Source organism: Diorhabda carinulata, chromosome 6, assembly GCF_026250575.1.
Source record: "Diorhabda carinulata isolate Delta chromosome 6, icDioCari1.1, whole genome shotgun sequence".
NCBI lineage: Eukaryota > Metazoa > Arthropoda > Insecta > Coleoptera > Chrysomelidae > Diorhabda > Diorhabda carinulata.
Window position 1 is genome coordinate 5,109,685 of NC_079465.1, and position 23,502 is coordinate 5,133,186.

Genomic DNA, 23,502 nt, shown 5'->3' on the forward strand with positions numbered 1-23,502 from the left:
GGCAAGGTGCAAGACAACGTGCAAGAAATTGCAAGCAATTCCAAATTCAAAATATTTCGAAGTTTAATATTGTACGTCGTTTGATATTATGCAAGTTTCTTGCCACTGCATTATGGCTGCCACTAACAAAAAATATATAAGTATATTAAACAAATTTCTAACGTCAACTTTTGTGACTGGTTTAAAAATGAAAATAAAGAAAGCTAAGTGGAATGTAGAAGGAAAAAGTGGTCAGCGAATAGCTGGCAATGATGATATCTGCTTCTGCCTCGCTTTTGGAACCTGATGAACAGCTTAATTGTTATGCGAAAAGTAAATAGACTTCTCCCTAGAACTGCAGCTTCCACGCAATAAAAATGGCACAAAATCAATGTTGCAAGTGTGAAATTTTGCATGAAAGAATCTGCTGAACTTGAACTTCATTTGCGCATGCTTTTGATCAAGAAATATTGTGTCTTGCATTGCATTCTACGTTGTGTTGTATAAACTCATGCGGTCTTCATGAGCTTGAGTAAACTTTTATATTATAATTGATTAATATTCCATTAATGCTTTTTTCAATTCTGAAGAAGATATTTAAATATATATTCATCGTACCCTAGTCCTTTAATTTATTTATTTGTATGATAACGAAAATAAACACTTCCTACTTTAACTTTTGATGTTTTTCTGAAACATCTATCAACTCCAATTCACCTTTTGTAGCTAATGCGATTCAACATTAATTGCGTATTTATCAGAGAGAATTCTGCATCATTTTGATGGATACTATAAGGAATAAAACAGAAACTAACAATATTATTACCATAAAACCAACATTTTCCAATCGAGGAACGAGGTATATCCATACTGTAACGCCATTTTTTGTCACGCTACAATGAAGTCACAAATGTTTTTTTCTCATATAGTTACGGGGAATGAAAATTGGGTATCATATTACACCTCAAGAGCAATGGAATGGACGCACACTTCGTCTCTAATGAATGTTAAGTTTAAGCAAAACTTGTCACCTCGAAAACTCATGTGCATCATTTCGACAGAAAAGGTATTTTGTCGAATGATTTTTTACCACGTGGCCAATCAATCAATGCACATGTTTAATACAAGACCATTCATAAATTGCGCCGCGTACTACATAACAAGCGCCAAGAATTACTGTTAAAAGTTGTTGTTTTGTTTCACAATAATGCCCGAACTCGAACTGCGACGTGCCAATAAACCCCAACACGAATTTGGGATGTATTTGATCATCCTCCGTACAGCGTGGATCTCGCTACTAGCGACTTTCATCTCTTCTTACACCTAGAATCTTTCCTTGGTAGTCAACATTTCAACGGTGATGACGAGCTTAAAGAACAATGTTGCCACATGGTTGAGAATATCAGCGACAACATCCTATGAATTTTTTCACTAGAAACAATCGATTTGCATTTATTTAGATATCTGTGATTTTATATGGATGAAATTGAATCAAAACCTAGATTCGTCTCTGACACTTTAAGAGCACCCGATGACAATAGCAAGTTCTCTATTATTATGGCTTCACTCACAGACGTACGTACAAATCTGTAGCGATTATATCATTACAAATCTTTATTATGATGGTTGGTCGTCAAAGATGTCAAAGACATAATACATGTGCTGGTGATTTAGGAAAAATATTTTCATTACTATAATAACTTTTCGTGGCAGGAAACTATCGGAGGGTGACGAAGCGGCGAGCTTTGAACTTTTTATAAAATATTTCACCGAAAGCTACATGGAATAAGTACCATTTCGAAATTGTTGTAAGTATAACATGATTTTTTTATGAATAAATACCTGCAGTATAAGTGTTTTGGACTATATTTTATCTACGTATTATAATAGGAATTAATTCTACCCATACGCTTAACCCGTAATTAATCGCTTAATGACTATTAAATACTAATTTATTTCCTTATTTGTTGGTAAATTCTAACGCAAGAACATAATATTAATTACAAACAATAATATATATATTATGAATGTAATTAATCAATTTAAACAGATAGTTTATAATGAAATATAACCTCAATATAGTTTTCCATATATGTTAGTAGCAGTCTATTAAAATAAAAGTAGAACTGATGAAAAGTACAATCTACACGAAACCTGCCGCATCGATATTTTGTGATACTTCCCTTTTGGTGGGAAAAAGAAGCAGTATGGTATATCAAAAATCATCCCGATCATCAACCGATGATCGGAATTCAATCGATATTTTCATCGGTTCTCTCAGTTCCTTCCTTTGCCAGTTTAATCTTTCATGGTTTCTCTTTCTTCCGAAATGCTTTAAACCACCGAAACTTCTGGGTTCTTGACAAAATACTCTTTTCGTAGTCCTACTGAAGTTTGGTGAAAGTGTCTCTTAGCAGTGAAATCGTGAAATCTGTGCAGTGCTCAGGGCGTTCCAAGATTGTCGCATCACTGACTATGACGAACGCAGTAGCCTCGTTTGTGTTGATAACCACCGAAATGTATAAGCTTTTGAAAAAATATTCTCTCAGTTAACCTACTGGAGTTTGGTAGAAATACTAACGAACCCAGTGGCTGTCTTCACGTTATTCCTGACGACTTTGTGGTAAAAGTGTTCCCAGATCATTCCGATCATCAACCTACGATCGGAATTCAATCGATATTTCCATCGGTTCCCTCAGTTGATGGCCTTCCTTTACCACTTTAATCTTTCGTGGTTTCTCTTCCTTTCGAAAATGCTTTAAAACACCGAAACTTTTGGGTTCTTGATAAATTACTCTTCTCGTAAGCCTACTGAAGTTTGATAAGATTTTCTTTTAGCACAGGCATAAATCTCTTAATATTCATCGTAAAATCTATGCTGTGTTGAGGGCGTTCAAAGATTGTCGCATCAATGTGCACTAAAACGAACGCAATGACCTCCCTTGTGTTAATAACCACCGAAATGTATGAGCTTTTGAAAAAATATTCTCTCAGTTAACCTACTGGAGTTTGGTAGAAATACTAACGAACCCAGTGGCTGTCTTCACGTTATTCCTGGGAAAAAGTGGCTCCCAGATCATTCCGATCATCAACCAACGATCGGAATTCAATCGATATTTTCAACAGCTCTTGTACTTGATGGCCTCCCGTTGCCAGTTTAATCTTTCATGGTTTCTTTTTCTTCGAAAAAACTTTAAACTATTTAAACATCTTGGTTTTGACAAAATACTCGTTTAGTAAGCCTACTGAAGTTTAGTGAAAGTTTCTCTTAGCACACACCGGGGCTCCAAATTAAGACTCTTAATTTTTATGATATTCTTTTAGATTACATTCTAATGGATTGTTTCGAAGATCTAAGGAATCTCCCGTCGTCTGTTAGCGGAGTAAATCGTCGTGCAATTGTTGTACAACCCTAGCGGAATTGGTGATTTATACGCTACAAAGTCAACAAGTTCTGGAGCTGACGCTTTTAATTTGAGCTAGATAGTGGTAGAGAAAGTGAAATTTCTTAAATCGACTGTGTTCCGTCAAATAATATAACTCGTTCATGAAGATAAGAACAATGATTGGTAACTGCATGACTATAATTTCGCTTTGAATTATAATGACAATTTTTATATACAAAGTGTATGAGTGATGAATACGCATCGTAATAATGATAATAACAACCGATAATAAAAGCAACCAAAATAGTCACTGTTTTGAAAATATACCTGGGTGATTCCGTTCTAACTGTGATTTTTTGTATTCAAAATTTCAAGATTTTAAAATTTAACTTTTCTAACTTTTTTATGCATATTATTCATCTATTTTACTGTAAAAATAAAACTCTAAGAGGAATTTACTACAACTTCAAAGTATCACGAGCAAGACACAAATGTCGGATTTTGAGTTCCACGGTACTGACTCATTTATCCACGGTACTGACATGGTAACTTAAGATATTAAACAACAAGTGCATCAATTTTCCTCAGTTTGATCATAAACATTAGAATTTATAAGGTAATTAGTTTAAATCATTTGTTACGACAAAAAAAATTAATAATTTATCGGTAAATTCTAGGAATGGACATGACATGGTACTGACATGGTAACTTAAGATATTAAACAACAAGTGCATCAATTTTCCTCAGTTTGATCATAAACATTAGAGTTTATAAGGTAATTAGTTTAAATCATTTGTTACGACAAAAAAAATTAATAATTTATCGGTAAATTCTAGGAATGGACATGACACGGTACTGACATTCAAGTGATGTAGTATAAGTTTTCTTTAAGTGGCAAGTTATATTGTATAAAAATAATGTTTAAATATCTTAAGAATTATTCAATTAACACAAAATTTTTATTAATTGATTATTAATTAATGACTAGTACAAAAAAACAATACAGGACATTGAATATCACAGTTAGAACGGAATCACCCACCTGTCAAAAACGAACAAGAAAAATATCATTACAGTTATAGATAAATAGCAGTAACACTATTCTCTGCGTCTGCTGAATGCGACCAATGTTTATCACTCTGTCTATAAGAAAAATGGAAACAAAAACACGAAAAATATTTCAAAAAGGTTAGACAAAAAACTTCTCTTTGTCTAGACGTTGTTGCACGAATTGGATAGTTGCGAATAAACTTCTCAAGACCCAACAATATATTTATCCTTCCAGTGGAGCAAAGGGCATCTGTGGTAAAACGATGAGGCCGCTCATATGGTACATCGATATTATCACTATAAATATCTATCTTGTGTTAACCGTTACTATGATATTTCTATTGTTTTCAAACTCTCCTGTATATAGAACCCAAAATTCATTTCTCATCTTTTCTATCATTTTTATTGTTATAGCTTCATCAATTATTATTCGCTGCGTCTTTCTTATTTGCTCTATCAAAACCATTACAACAATTTATAGTTTTATCTTACACTCTGAACCCTTTCAAATATGCATTTTCATATTATTCTTTTCCACTATTTTCTTTTGTGCTCCCCTTAGTACCTCCCTGAGTGTTATATATCAAATTATTTCCTCTCTATAGTTGTTGGAGTATTTTTATGGAAGATTATTGAAAAGTGAAACAATAAATGGCTCAATTAGTACCATTTTAAGAAGTATAGATATTGATTAAATAAAAACATAAAGTAATCGTTATGGTACCAAAAGAGTAATCACCACTAAGTAAATAATTGAAGCAAGATCATTATAAATCGTTGAACACAATATCGCGGTAGGATCTGGTTCAACCGGTGAAAAAATTTATAAATTATAGCCAGTCGAGTACAACAAAAGTGTACGTCGTCTTTTATAACTGAACAATTTACAAACATTAAAGCGGAAAATGTTAGTAATGCATAAAATGTACAAGAAATCCAATTATAATGCATTTTATTCGTGGTTGTTTATCAAAGCAACTACCAGTATACGTATAAGGGCATAATCTAGGTGCTGCTGATAATATGAATGATTGGATGCCATTAAGGTTTTATTCAATCAATGGACAATTTTAAATTGCATCGCTCTCGACCATTGTTGCCGCATTTAATATATAAACAAGGAGTTTCATTTCGACGTTACGAATCAAATATTTATATCTTTATTAATTCATTATTGAATTTAAGAAAGAGAAAAATTCTCAGAAAATAATGAATTTCCATTTCAAATGTAACATTCTTGTCGTAAATAAATTCAGTTAGGGGAACGCGCCATATGCATCAATTTAAAATTGTTCAGTTGCAACATAATAATACCAAACCATCACTCAATAAGTCGTGTGACTAACCAGGATTTTATTCTTCAATGTCCTTAAAGAGCAATATAATCATTCCAACGCTTCTTTAACTTCTCGATGCCGTGCTTATAGAAGGATTTGTCTTTTGCTTCAAAATAGGTTTCAGTTTCAGCAATTGCTTCTTCTCATGAGACGAATTTCTTACCGGCGAGCATTTTTTTGAGATCAGCGAATAGCCAATAGTCACTGGGGGGCAGTTGTGGACTATACGATTGATGAGGCAGCAATTCGAAGTGCGATTCATTCAATTCAACCATCTTTGCCATCCAATTGTGAATAGGTGCATTCTCTTGGTGAAACAATGTTTTGTCCTTCGACGTATGCAGCCGTTTTTCCTCGAATTTTGCATTCAAACGATGCAACAACTCCAACAATGAAGTATTCGCTATTGATTTTCTCTCTCTTTTGGAGATGAGCATTCCAAAATATTGAAGTTGTAACCTTCCCAACTGACTGTTGTGCCTTTGGTCGCCTCGGACGTGGTTCACCGGCAGCAATTCATTCAGATGATGATCGATTTGATTCCGGAGTCAAGTGATTGATCCATCATCTTCATCCATTGTCACATATAGACACATCAAAACGTTGTTGTTTTTGATACACGGTAAACACGGCACCCACTTTGAAAAAAGCTTTCTTATGGTCAAATGTTCATACATAATTGTAAACACACTGCCTTTACGGCCTCAGCTATCTCACGCAATTTCAATTTACGATTAGATATATGTTTTCTGTACTAACTATCTCAATTGGACGTGATTTGAACGACTAGAACGTTCACAATCATCGGTGTCTATACTGCAACGTTTAAATTCAGCAAATCAATAACAAATGGTTCTTTTCGATGGAGCAGAGTCCTGATAGCACTTTTCAAACTAATGCTGAGAGTGTACAGTATTTTTTCCATTAGGAAATTATAACGAATCGAAATGTAATAAAAATTACAAAGTTGTACGTCATATGGATTTGGCAATGGCAGCACCATCTGTGTGTCAGTCACATGACTTATTGAGTGATCTCATATTAAGTCGAGGAGAATATTTGATTGTAGAATTTATAGTATGTGCAGGAAATCCGAACCAAATAAGTCAGTAAGCTTTAAAAAAGTCTGGTGATATTCATGAACTGAGAGATAGAGAGAAAAAAATAAGAAAACAATGTTTTTTTTAGAGAGAAATGAAATAGTAAATCATCTTGACATATCTATGGCTGAATAATACACCTACAATGGACTAAAGTACTTTTAATATTTATTTCTCGTCTAATTTTGGTCCACGTATTCAATAATATTATATATGGTGTTGAAAAAAAATTATGAAATATGGGAAATACAATAAAAAGACCAATTTACCAGTTCAAATTTTTATAGAACTTTTCGATCATTATAATAAATTCCCATTTCATTCTCTCAGTAATTAAAATCAAAGCGGGGAGTTTATTATTTTCCACTATATCCAATAGAAATCAAAATTCAATTTTAAATAATTGTTCCAAAAAAATGATCATTTGATCCACCTTCTTCGGGAATAAGATCTAAATACTCCATTAAAAGATTGTCTTCCAGCTTTCCATTCCATGGGACCTAGAAAACAATATTAGGCGTTTAGGAGCGCTTATTAAGTTCCAAATTCTGCGTCCAAAAGCGTGCTGGGCGAACCGAAACATCGACCAAACAATTACCAAATTGTGGTCACTTTTTCCGGGACCAAAACCTTACAAATTATGTGTCTAAAATGTAGATTCCATCATAAAGTCTTGTTTCTAGTTCCAAGTAACGGTGATCATCTCGTTTTGTTCCTAGCAGTTCTTACGCTCCTTTCTCTTGTTTTGATCCTAATCGATTTCGATTCACATTAATAGTATTAAAAGAATAGAGCAGAAATAGAAGACTTGAATTTTTTTGTAATTTATCGCGTTAACAATCGATTAGTTGCTTCCTCACTCGTTATTGAAACAAACGTTGCCGAGGAAGAGGGCATTTATAGCTTCTTTGATAGATTAAGGGGCTCATACCGATTATATATTTATGATCTGTCGTCGTATCTATACCCAAATTCAAATGTTTCTATTAGGGGAAGATATTGGAAATAAGTTACATTGACAGGCACAAAAAGTATAAAAATAAACGTTTAAGATATCAAAAAGTATGCTAGTGATCTGTTATTAAAACTGACAACGCTGCTAGATAGATTTGATAAGTAAACTTTCGCGATTTTTCTTATGCTTCCGTATCAAAAACAAGAAAAACATCCGCACATATATAGAAGGTAGATGTAGAAAATTGTCAAGATGGAATTTTAAAATACCGCGCATGTAGTTAGTTTTTATACTTTACGTTTTTGTATCGATATTAGAGAATACCACAACAATAAAAAAATGGAATTTAATATATATCATAACGAAGATCGAACTAGATAGAAGTCATGATAGCTTAAGAGGCTTTCACACGAGCCGAACTTAATGTAACAGGTAATGGAAAGTGCTAAAAATAGTACAATGGAACATTTTGATATCAAAGAAATAAAATTTAAACAAATTCACAAAATAAGAATAACATTCAAATGCCACAATAATTGAAACTGAATGACCGTGTATTATAGTAACGAGACATCATAACATTTATTTGTTAAAAGTTGCTTAAAGATTTTTTTAAATAATTAAAAGGTAATAAATGTAATTGAAACCATAGAGGAATTTTTTAGAAACCGTATTAGAAAAACACCAATATAATTATTGAATTACCTAAATATGGTCTACCAATGAGAATTAAACAAAACCAACAAAAAATCCGTAGACTTCATATTGTCCTCTACACAAAACGTTTGAAAAGAAAACTAACAAAAGATCTTATTTCAACTAAGTACAAAGAGGACATACCTCTTCATTGTATAAATAGTCTTTGGCTAACAATCTAATTCTGTAAGGAAGGCAGATTAATTTTTCATTCATAGTACAGATAATAGAACGAGAATCATTGTGAAATGCTCATTATTTTAATTGTCTTGAGGTTTGCATCTAATTTTAGCCGACGGTTAATTATATCAGAGTGCATTCAGAAAGTGGATTTGTGTCTTCAAACTGGAGTTGTAATTAATATGTCATTTTCAACATTAGATAGAATAGACTTTGATAAATATAGCGAGTTTATTTTGAATGTTCCAGCTGGTACATTTAACTTTTGCGAATTACAACGACATTGATATAGAAAGTTTTTGTATAACAAAACAAATTTTTCAGTTTTCGATTTTTAACGTTACTCTGAGAGACATCATTTATCAATTCAATCAATATTGTATTATACGCGGTATAATCAAAAACACGATCATTTTATTGAATGAAAAGTGATAACATCTAATTTGAATTAATATCCTAATAGTAATATGGGTGATTCCGTTCTAACTGTGATATTCAATGTCCTGTATTGTTTTTTTGTACTAGTCATTAATTAATAATCAATTAATAAAAATTTTGTGTTAATTGAATAATTCTTAAGATATTTAAACATTATTTTTATACAATATAACTTGCCACTTAAAGAAAACTTATACTACATCACTTGAATGTCAGTACCGTGTCATGTCCATTCCTAGAATTTACCGATAAATTATTAATTTTTTTTGTCGTAACAAATGATTTAAACTAATTACCTTATAAATTCTAATGTTTATGATCAAACTGAGGAAAATTGATGCACTTGTTGTTTAATATCTTAAGTTACCATGTCAGTACCGTGTCATGACCATTCCTAGAATTTACCGATAAATTATTAATTTTTTTTGTCGTAACAAATGATTTAAACTAATTACCTTATAAATTCTAATGTTTATGATCAAACTGAGGAAAATTGATGCACTTGTTGTTTAATATCTTAAGTTACCATGTCAGTACCGTGGATAAATGAGTCAGTACCGTGGAACTCAAAATCCGACATTTGTGTCTTGCTCGTGATACTTTGAAGTTGTAGTAAATTCCTCTTAGAGTTTTATTTTTACAGTAAAATAGATGAATAATATGCATAAAAAAGTTAGAAAAGTTAAATTTTAAAATCTTGAAATTTTGAATACAAAAAATCACAGTTAGAACGGAATCACCCATATGTTTATCTAAATATTGAATTCATGCTTTAAGTGCTCCTTTCGGAACGAATTCTCTTTTCTCCATAAAAATTGTTAGAGAGCTTCTTGGGGGCTATTTTAGTATGGAAAGAAAATACTAGCAAGATGAAAAATGAAACACAATTCTTTATAAACAACTTTTAATGCATATCCATTAATGGATGTTCGCGACCACATTTTTCATGGCTTTTCTATCTCTAGCGGTATAGATCAATACCTTCAATCTTGCCCTCGACTATCAGCTGAAGGAATTGATATTTGTGGCCTCGCATTATATGGCCAAGATATGCAATCTTTCGTTTGTTAAAGAGTTCACGGTCTTTATTGATACGCCTGAGAATATCCTCATTCCTCACTTTGGCAGTCCATGGTATCTTCAAGATTCTACGATATACCCACATTTCGAATGCTTCTAATTTGTTGATGTTTTTCACCTTAAGGGTCCAACCCTCCATAAACAACACTGTATATCTTCTTCATGATTTTGGCTAAGGTTTTTTTTGTATGTAGTACTTTGGGGTCTACCACCAAAAATTATTTAAATGATTGTACAAAAATTGTTAAAGTTATTTCAACAAAGACAATCGGTACAGTATTTCTGTACACCAGTTCCAGTTAGATGGATGTTCAGCTGAAAAACCGTTAATTTTACAATACAACACAATAAAGTTAGTAAACGAATAATTTTGCACAACCTATGTACTAAACAAACTGTTCCTGAATACATTCCAGAGTATTCAATACATAGATTCACACTGGACTAGATATATAAAATCAGCGAGATTTGCGGTTCCTGCGCAAATTTGCGCCTTAGATCGCTTTATCGGTAATGTAGGCCTGTTTTGGGAAGTGAGATTCACAAGCCCTCGACAGTACAATAACTAAATCAAACTTTTAAACACAGTAATAATTATTTGTTTTAACAAAAATAATATTTAATTAAATCATAATCTGCGGGGATTTTTTGCAAAACTTTCAACCACTTAGGTTTTTATTTATTATAGCTCTTTGTACATTCATCATGGCCAGACCATTGAGGCGATCTTCTGCCATGATGCTTTTTAGCCATGTTTTTAGTCTCCTGAGGCTGCTAAAGGATCGCTCTACTGTACAGGTCGTGCATGGTAAAGCGATTAAAATTTTTAATGCGTTTTCCGTTTCGGGAAAGAAGGAATTTGTTCCTTTTAGGACATCAACAACTATTTGATTTGTTAGATTAAGCCTATCGTGCCACAATTGCTGCCGATTTTATTCCAAGTATGATATTACTAAAGACCTCTTCCAGTGTTCTGAAGAGCTTTTTGCTGGATGATTGCTTCTATGACGTTGTTACCCCGTAATACGCGGTATTGATGTGATGGCCTCCTCCAGTCCGACTTTCTCTGCAACAACAGCAGCTTCCTTTATAATTGGTTGGTTGCCCTTCCTGTCCCCCTTTGGCGACGCCCTTGCCAATTAATCTCGAAAGAATTGTTTTTCCGCGTTTCTCCCAGACATATTTAATTAAATTTGAAATTTGATCATATTCTCGAAAAGTTATTGAAAATTTTTAATAACGTAAGTGATTTATAAATTTCTATAGTTATACAATACACCAAATATACACGTGGGAGTTTCGAACAACCTAATTACGTAAAAAAAGCAGAAACGAAATTATAAAAGACGTTTTTCAATTCGCAAGAATAATGGAGAAGCCGTAGTGAAAAGAAAATAAAAATTAAAATTCTCTTTCACGGACGCAAAGAAATGATAATGTATTTATTTATTTCTGAGCTTAATGATACATTTTTACGAAAATGCTGACTACCTATAGAAAATGGTAGCTGTCTTCAACTTCTCTATCGATTGGCAGTGCCGGGGCAATTTGCACTCTTACAAAGCGACAAGAAATCTAATTTCCCAAATAAATATTTCATTCAGTGGCGTTCAGTCATAATATTTTGGAGAGAAAACTTTATATAGTTTCTTTTTAATCTTGAACAATCTATTTTGCGAAGCAAATTATTAATTATCAATTATCACTAAAAATTAGTAAACACAGATTTTATACATTCTATATTTTCTACAGAGAATATTAGACACATACGAGGTTTGATAAAAAATATGAACAACATAGTCGGGAGAGTCGGGACGTAGATGAACTAATACATTCAAATGTGCTTGTAGCATATTGAAAAGATATGTGGACAAAGAAGCCACTGTTCACATCCGATTCGGCATCATGCGATTAATGTGCTAAAAAGGAATTATTGGCACCGTTCATAACATTGACGTACATTCAGTCTTGGATAAGTGCATTTTAAGCCAAGGGCGGTACTTTGAAGTCGATTAATTCAAGCTACGTTTTTAGTTTGTTTATTATAACTGTCTTTTTTGTTCACAATTTGTACAAAAATTATAAATTACATTCAATGAATTAATAGTTCGTGATTGTTTCTTCATACACAAAGAGAATAATCTATTCTGAATAAACTTAGAATTATTTTAATCTTTTTATATAAGCTGGTACAAAGACTTTTATTATTTATAACTAACATTTCACTGGAATTGTATGTAATCCATCATTTTTATGTTCTTGTTGAATCGAGTGAAATCGATTTTTTCTTTGTCTTATATATTCAGTCCTCTAAATACAATCGAAAGATTTTCGGGACAATACCAATTCTCTTCTAAATTTATTTCAAATGTGATTCGAAAATTAATACTTTGAAAAAAAAACAAATACTTACTAAGTAGATTATTTTCAATTGTTCCTTCTATGGAATGTCTTCGTTGATATGAACACACTATTATCTAACATTAACACTAACAATTATACTGTGTGACGCGCGTTTCGATAACCAAATTATCGTCTTCAGAGACCTAAGGTCAAGATATTAGTATGATTATAACTACCACCTAGTTATTCGTTGATATGTTACACAACATGTCAATTTGGCTTTATTTCCATTTCAATATCTATGACGAGGATAACAAATAACAAATACAAATGAAATAAAATGCAGAAAAGGGGCACTAGTAAAAGTAAGGGCGTATGTATATCTAAGGGTAGGAAGGGGCAGAAATAACAAATAAGGAGAATAAATCAATAAGACTGCACTACACACTAAACAATACAGTACTAAAAATACGATAACGATATTAATGATTACATATGAAATTAGAAAATTGGACAATTCCATAGAATAAAATTAGACAGACATAAGAAAAAAACGTGATGAAAGCAGGAAGTACTACTAAGAGAAAAAGATTAGGAATCCTCCACCGGTACCTGAAAAGGTAAAAGGAAAAAATAAAGAAATGTCTTTCAGTAAACTTACTGCTCACAACAAACAAGTTATTTTTGATATGTTTGGTAACTTCAAATAGTTGTTAACATGTTCCGTATTTATTTTGATCAGTTTAGGAAGACGTTGATCCACCGGGAAAACTAAGGGAACGTCATCCCTTCAAATCCCCGCTAATTTTAAGAATTGCCTTGAAAATGAAAATACTCGTTTTTATCTTACTTGTGATTTCCTTGGAGCGAAACTTAACTGATGATTCAAGTTGCTTTACGACATTTCCTTTGTATAATCTTCTCCTTCTTTTGTTAAGCTCCATATTATGTCAAATGTAGTTATTACATGAATACAGTTCTTAATATTACTTGCAAAAGTGTCCATTTCCTAAAATACTAGTCCCTTTTACATATCTGAAAATTTCAGTACCAAAAGTCGGACCTGGATTCGCTCCTGGTTTGAAATGGTTCAAAAGAACAAGATCTAAGACAATATAATCAAAACATGATTACGAGAAACAATCAACACTTAACTTACTCCAATTGAATAAATCTTATAATCGAAATTTATACGTGAGCCACTGTTTTTATTTTACTTCATTATATTATTTCTGTTTTCATTTCGAGATGTTCGAAGAAGAGAAACGTCGCCTTTTCTTTTTCTCGCTACGCCTTTATACTTATTATTTTCATCTTTACAATTCGATAATGACATTTTCCCTACAATAAACACAAATATAAGACTTTAAAATACCAATCAGAATTGATTCGCTTCTGTTTAACTTCCCTTTGACGAGAGCAACCAATTTGATTCTTGTGAGTTACCTAATTGAATAACTCCAGATTTTGTTTTCGAAGGGACGCTCAAGTTTTTTTTGGTAATGTGATTTTACATGCCGGATTATAAATTTAGTAATTATACCGTGTTGTCATAAATTAACGTAACGAATATTTCCATTTTTATTAGATTTATTTAAAAAATGCTGAAAAACAGTTTGCACATGCACTATTAGCGTAAATCACTATGTTATATGCGTTCTTGAAAGTCGTTTAGATTAAAATATTCAATTTTGTACACAATGTACCTCATATATAGCCAAAAATCTAGGATTACGCTGCATTTTTTTGTAAACCTAACGGGAATCGTATTAACAAGTTCCATTTACTTTATGAACACGCTGTATAACATTTTCTTTGCTGAACGAAAGGGTGAGTTAGTTTTTAAAATTAACATTTGATATATAACACATTATATCATATTTTTTTCTGAGAAAATTTTTTTTATAATTGTTAATGATTGTTAGGTGTATTAAGGTCGAACAAAGATGGTCTTTACAAAATTTCAGTCTTATCAAAAAGGTGGCTAATTAAACTTCTGAAAATATATGGAAATGTGACGTGGATTTCTATATTTTCAAAATAGAGTGTGGTACATTTTCAAATATACACCTCAGAATAATGCTAAGCAGGCTTCTGTGATTCCATTTTTCATTACTATAATTATACTTTATGCTGAAACTTATGAGAAACTATACGATAAGAAATTTGCATTCGATCATATTCTTAATCCAAAATAGACTTTTTCCAACCAAAATAGTTAAATGTTGAGTATAAGATTTATTGAAGAAAGAGTTTATAGAACGATTTATTACATGCCATTCGACTTGGAATAATTTAATATTCCTTAGTTTACTTATTGTGGCTCAGTAGTCACTTCTGATTTATTTATTTCAACGTACAAGTTTTTAAAGAAATTGATTTGTTGTCGACCTCCCACTCCATTCGAAGAATTCGATAAAACCTGAGTGTCGTTTCTAAAACGTCATCGTCGGTGTTTCCCTGTAACCTGGTGAACCTATTCATCAGCCAAATGGCCGATAATAGGAAAAAATGCAGTCGCAGCTATACCCGCCCGCCTCGTATTTCAAAAAACAAAGAAAAAAATGTCACAAAAACATCCCCAAACCGAGAAGAACCGTTTTTACGTACTAGAGCTCTCTTTTTGTTCTCTTCTAGCCAATGGTCATAGCTTTCCTCCTCTCGGCTGGAATAGGACAACCTGAAGCAACCACTACAACCCCAGCCCTGCAGAGGGTCAACAAAATTTTCCAACGAATCGATCTCTATCTCTCTAAAACGTCCTCTATCTGCCTACATTCTACAACTGAAGTGTAAAATCAAAGATATTAGAAAAACTTATCAGCAAATAGTAAGAAAAAATTAATTAAATTTACTTTGAGGTTATCGATATATGAATATTCATATTAATATTAACACTTCCACAAAATATACAGTATGTTCAGAAAAAGATAATGGAAAGCTAAACATTCCAAGGATAAGATAAGAAAACTGTTTACAAAATTAACACAAAAATTAGTGCGAAAATAGGCGAGTCCGTTAACTGTGCTAGAATAGCCTCGCTAGTGGGAGGTCTTAATGTAAAATAATTCAATTTCTTACGTAACAAAAAAATATGTGTGCTTGCAGGTTATTTCAAAAACTTCTCTACTATGTGTGCTGAATAACCTAGCTCTCTCCACTGAGTAATAAAAATGGATAGTTCTGTTGGGATCCAATGATGATATATTAACACACATTTCAAAACACTTTGTTTTAAAAATCCTTATAGGCGTTTGAAATTGACATTAATTATAGATTTGTCATTAATCATATTTCAATCGACCACCCACATTGATACCTAAATAAATATTTTTTAATACCGCCGTACGATGGTTTTTCTATCTTCCGGCGCCAAAAAATATAGTATATTGTTATATACGATTATAAATAATCTTCAGGGTTTAGTAAATATATACGAAATTTATCATAAATTCATCCAACGTCATACGATGTTGAGAAATATTTTTCATAGTGCAAGAATGAGGGAGATACAAATCCAGTTTTCTTGTGTTTATATTTAGATTTTATTTTATTTGTGTCTTGATTTAGTTATTAGTGCTTTTATCTACAAATTATAAACAATAGAGTATTTCTCTCCCTCTCGTAATTATTTTTAAATGATAATTTATTGGATGGAATCATAGCCATAATAACTTGGAAATGGAATAACTGAATGCAAATAAAGTTGGATGACATTTAAAATAATTGATCCCTCTCAGCTTAACGATGTCTCAACCTATATTATAGAGATAGTCTCATATATCTTTCAAATTTAATTTTATCATTAAGCTGGATCGTATTCTCTCTAATATCCTTTTAAAACCATCTATTTACTTATATTTCGTGTCAAAATTTTTTTTATAAAATACATATGACATGCTAGTTCTAGTTGGATATTCATTAATATACGGTGGTGCAAATATTAAATCAACGAAATTTCTATGTTTTTTTCAAGTTATCTCATGCTAATATATATAAAAAACGATGCTAGAAGGACTAATACAACACGACGCGATAGGTTGGTAAAACAAAACAACGTGGTGTGGATGCTGCTGTAGCTAGTCGGGCAAAACTCGATCGGCGCTGGTGACGTAAGTAAGCGATTGGCGCATTGCAATAAAAAATGAGGGCGGAGGAAAAATATTCTACTTTTAAAAAGTTATATCAGCGCTATTATGATTACTAGAGACATGAGGTAAATTGCAAAATTTAAGCACAATATCTTTTTCAGACCATTAAAAAATATATCACTAACAAGATGTTGTTAGGTTAAATATTCCAGTTAATAACTTGAGACAGAAGGACTTTCAAGTGAGGATTAAATAAATTTACCGACTAAGGCCCGGTTTCTTCACATTCTATTAAAGTTCTTAATAAGGGTTTGATCCGAGCTAACTAATAAGTCTTCTTATGATCTTGTGCGTTTGTGACAACAATCTATGTTTGATTAACCGAGTTTCGAGACTTATAAGCTATGATGTAGTAGACTTCAGAGTAGTAACAATCGATCAAATATACATTGGCATCTAGAACTTTCAATGCAGGATCTACCAAAGATCCAGCCTTCTATTCAAAAGGTGCATCTAAGGCGGTTTCCGGATTCCGAGATCCGTTGCTACTATGATCTTTAAATCGCTGTTTGTCCACACAGCGTCCGACATTCGAGATCACACTTGATCGGGTCCGAGAAAATTGATGGCTTTCTGCTTTCTAATCTTTTTAGTCACAGTACGTCCAGAGTAAATAAAGCACGTTTTGTTATTATTGATCATTTTAAAATAGATTTAACATTTAAGTTAAAGTACGACGTTTATACACTTATACAGTTATCATCCTTTCTTAATTTATCGTACAAAACATCAAATGCCCCAATTAAATATCTTTCCTCTAGAAGAGGATGATGTATGAAAACACGAGTTTAGTGGAAATACATCTTCCACACTTCCGACATCTCACTAACTGTCCATTATCCAAGTTTAGATCAGATCTTAGACAAAAGTCATAAATCTATTAAATATGAAGCATCAACTAACGATATCTCGATAAACAAAAAAGTTTAAAAAACAAAGATTACTATTTTGAGAGGTAATTTCAAGCAAAGGCTTCAACTAGGGCTTTGGAAAGTGCTAGATAATAGTTATACAGAACTTACTCTTAATTATTCGTTTGACAATGAATCTCCTACAATTTATTCATACACCAAAATTATTTTTTAACAGAAAATACTAGACACAGTTGTTGAATCAGAAGGTGTTTGGAAAATCAGTAAGATTACTTGTAAGCAATGACTAATCAAAAACGTGTAATTTTAGTCAATTAAACCACGCGATACTAATATAAATAACAAAACCTTATAACTGAAGATTCGATTAAGTGATGTCGAAGTACTTAATAATTTGTATATATAACTGAATCAGCAGAATAGATATAGGGACGTGTACTATAGTCATCGTTATGTTGACAGTGGTCAGTACTGACGATAGTTTTACAATTAATATGTAAATTAAAATTTTCCAGTGATTTTTGAAGTTATAACTTTATTAGATTGGGAGGCCCACCTTCAATCCTTTCAACAGAACAGTAATGTATCTGATTTACAATAATTACGTCCAAAATTCATTCGAAATATTTTGAGTCATTGAATGTTAAATTTTCTAGTATTATCATCATTATACATGATAATATAACAATCATGAACTACAATGCCCATAATATTGTATGGTTTTTGTACAGCTTCTTTTAGAGATACGATAATAAAAATCAAAATAATATGAACGAAAAAATATTCATGCCCGGCTCACATGAATTCTTCTATTATTTTATTCACAAACCGTGATTATGATACGAAAACCATTATGTTGTAAAATGATAATGACTGCTTGACCTCAATGATCCTTGATTGTTCTTAGACGAACATAGACGTTCAGATGAAAGAGTGGCATTTAAATTAAAAATTTTTATATTCGTAGATATTTAATTTGAAAATTTTCTTCCATCAACGTTTTCCTTTTCGAATAGTCTTTAAAATTTCCTATTCTCACCAATTTTATTCGGAAACTGTTCTAACATTAATTGAAATAATAAAATTATATTCAGTGTAACATTTTGTGTCCCTTCCTATAAACAGGTTGAAATTTAAATGAAGCAATTGAATGGCAAAGAAATCGTCTTCAAGTATGATAAATATTTTACTGAAGTAACAAATATTGCATCTTTAACCTTCAATTTACCGTAACAACATTGTACATTATCAATGGCGTTAATTACGTCTCGACTCTGGAAGACTATGGCGCTACATAAACATCAGATCAAATTTCTTTTATCATAAATTTATCACATTATTTTGTACCACGCAATAATGAACCGCTTGAGTCAAAAATCATATTAAGTTTTTTAATTCATCTATAATTACTACTTCCATACCATCTACTGCAGTGGAAAGATTTTCTTACTGTAATTTATCGTATAAAGCTGGACACTTTTCCAAATTTTCTCCCTTAAGAGATATTTCTCCCTAACTATATCCTCTATAGTCTTTATTTACTACTAGCCTATAATAATCTTTGTAATATCAATAAAATAGAAGGTTATGTCTTTCTATTCTATTCGCGATTAAATATTAAATATAAATTAAATGCGATATTTTTTTTATCTTATACATAGAATTGGAAAATAACGTCTATTCCATAATTATTCCAGTGTCTTCATTCGGGTCAATCACCAATAGGTTAATAACAACATTTATATTTTGGTAAGAATCTCCAATTTTAATTAAATCGTTTCTTGCAGCTTTAATATCAAATATTGAATATCATGTTTCTGATCAATTCTACCACATTTGCATATAAATAATCTTACTTACAATTTTAACAGAAGCCATAAGTTTTATTGAATTGCCGTGCTATTTTCCTAATACCCAGGGAATCGGTTTCCTTTTAAGCATTGGATGAATTTTATATTCTTTAAAGACTATTAATTAAGTTATTTATGTTACATAATGAAAAAATAGTGCATTTAAACCAGTTATTTTGCAGTAGAGACGACAAAAGAGAGTTTCTTCATATGTTATTTCAAGAATTGTCGGACCACACAACATAATAACTTTTGCTCAAAAATATCCATGATAGTTTTTGATTCTAATGTCTTCGATCATATCACTACCAATTCAATGAAAATACCAAAAAACAAAGTCGCAAGAAAAAATCAAATTTGCTTAATCGCTTGAATAGTGCATGCGGTAGTCGCTGCCAGTGGAAACACTCTCATTTGAAAAAAAAAGGATCTATCTGTACTTACTGTTTACTACTTCCGACAAGAAATATAAATACTGCATCATTTGCTGACGACAAAGCAATATTGGCAAACCACATGAACCCTACCGAAGCAGCAGTATATCTACAACAACATCTTAACAAAATAAACTGGACAAGAATCTGGGGAATCAAAATTGATGAAGCAAAATCTCTGCAAATAACATTCAAAAAATGTAGAAGAGTTACAGCTACAGTAAAGTTAAGCGAATGACTACAAACAAACTCCGTAAAGTACCTGGGTATCCATCTAGACAGAGGACTCATCTGGAAAACACTTATCCTTATCAAAAGGAAACAGTTAAGAATTGAATACAGCAAACACTATTAGTTAATATGATGTAAATCCAAATTTCGGTGCAAATTGAACTTCTAGTTTACAAAGTCGCCAATATGGACCTATGGTATTCAGTTATGGGGGACAACAGCTAAATCTCACCTCGAGAAAGATTTCAGTCTTAAGGTTTAAGCACAATCGCCGATGCGCCGTGGTTTATACCCAGCAATGAAATCAGAGAAGATCCTCAAGTGAATTATGTCAAGGAAGAAAAGTGAATGATACTTAAACAGACTTAACAACCACCCGAACGACCTTGCAGTAAAACTACTTAACGTCAGTGAACAAATACAAAGATTAAAACTAATAAAACAATTGGAGTTATCGTTTTTAATTGTATCTTCATATATATTAAGTTATATTAATTCCTACATAAACAAACAGAAGAAAATAGTGTGAAATGATGTAGCTGGACATCAGTATCAAATATTTCAATATAGGTACTGATTGCATGGGTAGATGCATAGATGAAATTGAAAGAAGGTTGCTTTAACTTTGGTCTTCCCAATCATCTCGTACAGCTCAGAATAATGGACAATTAGAGCTAGGGAGCGCAAATATATTGATTCGTTTGAAATATAATGCCACAGGAGATTCTTCAAAATTCCCTGGACTGCGAAGAGACCTAATCAGTTGATACTGGAAGATTATAACCAAGAAAATATCATCATTATGCATGAAAGATGTGTTGCAAATTTTGTACACGTAGTTAGAAGACGAGATGATAATATAGACAGGCTAATAGACATATGAGAAGTACAGGAACTTACACCAGAGTATCGAGAAATATGGAAAGAGACAATGTAAAAAGGAATAAAGTGATTTCAAAGAGGTCACAACTCCTATGACTGAGAAAACGAACAGAAAGATGTCTCAAAGAGATCCGCTTCGATGTAGCTTGCATCGAAATGTATTAATTCTCTACCATTTGCTCTAATTAGTGCTCTATTCATCTGTCTGTTTTTAATGACAACTACGCATTTGGAATTCAATCTTTCGATGATTGGATTTAATTGGCGTTATTTCTAGTGTCATGCTTATCATGTTATATCTTTTTAAAAAGATAGATTTTGACTTTTATACTTTTTATATCGTGTAAATAACTATGTCATGCCATATTCTAAAATGATATTTGTATATCTAGAGATAATTATTTAATGACTTGTACGACCACATCAATATCCTTTCCAAATTTATTCCTAAATATCGATAAAACGCTTCGTAAACAATTTCCACAATCACCAGTAGCTGAATTCACTATTTTGATGCAAGAATGAAACGTTAAACTTATTATCTATTACAAATTATACCTAGAAAACATGATAAAAAAGGTACTTAGTAATCAATGTAGTGTACAGAACATATTTCTCAACTGACGCCACTGGATAAAGCACATCCTCAGCCTACTATTCGTAATATATGTAACACTGAAACGAGCCTGCACTCTTGATCTCTAGATTTTGATTATCAGTTCGTATTGAAATTCGAGAAATGTGATTGCTCTTGGGACAGTTTCGTTAATTCTATTTGCATCTGCATATTTATTAACAGGAAATGGAAAATCGTAGAAATAGTAAATGGTTTGTCGAGATGATGCGAAATAGTTGCTGATGTTTGTGGTGTCGGTGGTCTCACAGTGAATTTTCAATCAAGATTGTCGGTTTGATTCAAATGAGGAAAACGCTAGGATCTATAAGTGATTCAAAATGACTATGATTAGTTGATATATGTTTACTTTTGAAATAACTTATATCCATAAACACTCTTTCTGGCACTTTCAATAAGTAAGTAGTCGTTATAGATTTTAGTACATCGACCGTTACTCAAATAAATCCACATAAATTACCGTTTATGTTGAAAATATAACTTCTTGCAAAATTTCTTAAAAAAAAATTGAAGTCGTTTTCTTATATGATAACTAATTGCTACATCTATCATTGTAATGAATCATCTACATGATTCGTTATATTGTAGTTGGCCAGCTAAGACAGAATGGAAGAGAAAGTTTAATAACAAAAATCTACATCACCACGGAAATATAGGAAAAAATCAATGCGTCTACATATCATTCCTTTCCTGAAAACGGGACAGCCAAAACTGTGCGACAGTTATAGATCAATAACACTCCTAAACATAACTAAAAAAAGATAAACTAGTCGAATATATTTAAGAGAAACTCGGAAACTATCAGCAGGGTTTCAGGGCCGGCAAATCAACAATAGACGCAGTGCATATGATGTCACAAAGAATAGAGAAGTTCTATGAACATGGAATGGACCCGCATGTGAGGTTTATGGATTTTAAAAAAGCTTTTGATCAACTGGGAAAGAATAGAGCAGGCAATGCGAAAAGGGGATATTCTCACAACTTATTCTCTCAACGACTCTGTTCAGCAATAAATGGAGTAATAGATGAGATGTGGGAGAGACTTCATCTCAAACCAGTACGCAGATAGTAGGATGAGCTGATGAGCTGGCGCTTATGGCAAGGGATAAGAAAAGCTATGAAAAATTTATAATGCTATTGCTGGAAAAAGCCGGTTAAATAGGGTTGAAGGTGAATGTTCAAAAAACAAAGTACATGCTGGCGACTAGGAGAAGGACAGATGAAAAAAATTAGATCATTCTGGGAGGATATAAATTCCAAAGAGTGAAATATTTCAAGTGCTTGACTGTGACAAGGAGATATGTGACGTTTCTAAGGAGTGAAGATTTGAGCACAAACACAAAGTTAAAAACATTCGGGAATTATACCAAACATTACATATGGAGCTGAAACTGCGTGCTTGTCGAGAAAGGACAAGTATGATATTCGAATAATGAAGAGAAAGATCCTAAGGAAGATATTGGGATCTGTCAAGATCAATGGAGGATACCTAAGAAGATTAATGAACTACAAGATCAAGAAAGATGAAAATATGGTAACGGTTATAAATAACCAAAGGCTTAAATGGTTTGGATATATACATACATAGAAGAGATTCGAATGATAATAGAGTGGAAGCCAGCCATAGATCGACCCAAAGCACTCTGGGAGCGACAAGTAATGCAGGATATTGCAGCGTAAGGGGGTGAGGAACTGGAGAAAAAGTCGTGGAGGATAGAGAGGAGTGGAATCCACAGAACACGAAAAGGCTGCTATCATTCACAAGCGATGTAATGCCAATATAGCATGTGGAATCCTCAACTACATAGGTGATGGTTTATATTTAGTTTACATTCAATAAAACAAGTCTTGTTAGGAAAATGATTTCAGTTATCCTCAAAGTAACCACTACATACTTCAATGCA

At 32.3% G+C, this 23,502-nt stretch overlaps 1 protein-coding gene across 3 annotated transcripts in view; it reads left to right on the forward strand.

Annotated features, from left to right (window-relative positions):
• LOC130895135 (transcription factor SOX-13) overlaps positions 1-23,502 on the forward strand; it is a 227,393-nt gene that overhangs the window by 57,306 nt on the left and 146,585 nt on the right. Inside the window, exon 1 of one of the 3 annotated variants that reach the window (XM_057802298.1) lies at positions 19,742-21,996. The exons of the other annotated variants lie outside the window; for them this stretch is intronic. The gene's annotated coding sequence lies outside the window, so the exon portion shown is untranslated. Of the gene's footprint in view, positions 1-19,741; positions 21,997-23,502 lie in introns of those variants that run through there. 3 annotated transcript variants of the gene reach the window in all.